Raw genomic sequence first — 2500 nt, 5'->3', positions numbered from 1 at the left:
GCAAGACGCTCCTGCGCTGGCCTCCCCGCGACCGCCCGCCCGGCGGGCTTGACTCCGAGCGACTGACCGTTGGGCACCTGGCGGGGGGCAGGGGGCCGGTTGCCGGGCGGCGGGGAGAGCGCGCATTGCGCGGCGCGCGCAGTTGCCGACCCCCTCCGGCCCTTCCCGCGGGTGGGCGCGGAGGGGGCGGGGGGGCAAGGCGAGGGCGGGAGAGACCGCGCTTTGGGGTGGGGGCGGGGAGGGGGGGTGTTTGTGCTCGCCGTGCAGTCTGAGCCGGAAGACGAAGTGAAATTATACGGCGGCGGCGGCGGCAGGTGCGGGTGGGGGGCACGACGACACCACCACGACCCCGCCGCCCCTGCCGAAATAAACCCCCACCAAAAAAAAAATAAAACACCGCCACGAAACCCGCATCCCCACGCCACTCGCGAGCCCCGAAACTCCAGACACGGACTCGCCGAGCGGTGTGCACGGATCGCGAGGGTCGAAAAGCTCGACTCGTAGAGTCGCGTACACTGTCCCGCAGCCACCCGCGAGAGGCTCGCTCGGTCGCGTCCAGATCCTGTCCTGCGTAGGACCAACCGCCCCGCCGTTCCCAGCCTCCGTCATCCAGCCGCTTCTCGAAGAGCAGGACGGGCTCGGGGCCGTGACCGCCTCTCCGCCGGGGCCCGTGGCGGTGCTCTGCCGCCCCTCGGGGCGAAGAGCCTTGTTTTTGCTTTTTTTTTTTTTTTTTTTTTTTTTTTTTCCTGTGTGTGTGTGATTTCCGACCGTCCGACCTCAACGTCCCCCGGCTCCTTGTTCCCCGCCTTTCCCTCCCTCCCTCCCTCGGTTCTGTCGTTGCTCCCTCAGCAGCGGAGAGGAAAAACACCACGTCGGCGCCGAACCCTAGGGTCGGGACAAGAGGGACGGGGCGACCAGCGTATCGCACGCCCTTCAACCTCGAGAACTTGCGGGGGGCCGCGTAAAAAGCAGCAGGACGCTCAGCCCTCCTGCCCCGGCAGTCGACCCTCTCGCGAGCGCGGCCGGACGCCGGGTCCGTCCGAGCCCCGCCGGTCCGGTCCGGTCCGGTCCGGTCCGGTGCGGTCCGGTTCGGTTCAGTTCAGTCCTTTCCCGCCCGTCCGGTCCGGTCCGGTCCAGTTCAGTTCAGTCCTTTCCCACGGTCCGGTCGGTCCGGTCCAGTTCAGTTCAGTTCAGGCCTTTCCGCCCGTCCGGTCCGGTGCGGTCCGGTCCGGTTCAGTTCAGTCCTTTCCCGCCCGTCCGGTCCGGTGCGGTCCGGTCCGGTTCAGTTCAGTCCTTTCCGCCGGTCCGGTCCGGTCCGGTCCAGTTCAGTTCAGTCCTTTCCCGCCGGTCCGGTCCGGTCCGGTCCAGTTCAGTTCAGTCCTTTCCCACCGGTCCGGTCCGGTCCGGTCCGGTCCGGTCCAGTTCAGTCCTTTCCCGCCGGTCCGGTCCGGTCCGGTCCAGTTCAGTTCAGTCCTTTCCCGCCGGTCCGGTCCGGTCCGGTCCAGTTCAGTTCAGGCCTTTCCCGCCGGTCCGGTCCGGTCCGGTCCAGTTCAGTCCTTTCCCGCCGGTCCGGTCCGGTCCGGTCCAGTTCAGTTCAGTCTTTTCCCACCGTCCGGTCCGGTCCGGTGCGGTCCGGTCCTTTCCCGCCGGTCCGGTCCGGTCCGGTCCGGTCCGGTCCAGTTCAGTTCAGTCCTTTCCCACCGGTCCGGTCCGGTCCGGTGCGGTCCGGTCCTTTCCCGTCCGGTCCGATGCAGTGCGATCCGGTCCGGTCCACTCCAAATTCCCGGGCCGGCCCAGTTTCCGTGTCCGCAGCGGCTCGGTAGACGGCGCCGCCTGCGCCGCCCCGCTCGGATCCGAGGTCTACCGGCGACCCGCGAGACTCAGTCGGTTTTCGGCTGCTGCAGAGCGGTTGAGGTAGACGGGGCTCGCCTGCGCCCCCCCCCCCCCCCCCCCCTCCGGAGCCTCCTGAGCGGTCGCTGTTTGTCGCTACCTCCCGTTACGTCGAGGTAAAACTCGTCTCGCTCGAGCGCGCCACCCCGGTGAAGGACTGAGCGAGTCCTGCAGACGCGAGGGGGCGCGGTCTTGTAGGTCCGTATGGTAGGAGAGAGGGGGCAGCCGCTTCCAGAGGAGCGCTCGCGAGCAGACGCAGCCTCCCCGGCTCAGCGCGGCGGCGGTGGGCTCTCGCGGACGCCGTCCGGCTCCGCTCGAAACTCCCAGGGCTAGGGCACGCGCGCGGGCGCGTGACCGTCGCTGTCTCAGGCACCTCGGCCGACCGACCGACCTCGACTCGGTGTCCTTCTCTCTCCCTCGGCCCTTGGCGGGCTCCCTTTCCTGATCGATGAGGCACTAAGGCGGGTCGCATTGCAGAGAGAGCAGCCGGCCGTCCGGGCTCCGCGCTGTCTCACTCTCTCTCTCGGCCCGCCGCTTTTTTTGTTTTTTCTTTTTCTTTTTTTTTTTCTCCTGATCGATGGGGCTGTTCGGGTCGCGTCGGAGAGGGCCC

The sequence above is a fragment of the Patagioenas fasciata genome, assembly GCF_037038585.1.
Source record: "Patagioenas fasciata isolate bPatFas1 chromosome 6 unlocalized genomic scaffold, bPatFas1.hap1 SUPER_6_unloc_1, whole genome shotgun sequence".
NCBI classification, from domain to species: domain Eukaryota; kingdom Metazoa; phylum Chordata; class Aves; order Columbiformes; family Columbidae; genus Patagioenas; species Patagioenas fasciata.
The sequence above is the reverse complement of the archived record's forward strand: the minus strand, read 5'-3'. Positions refer to the sequence as shown.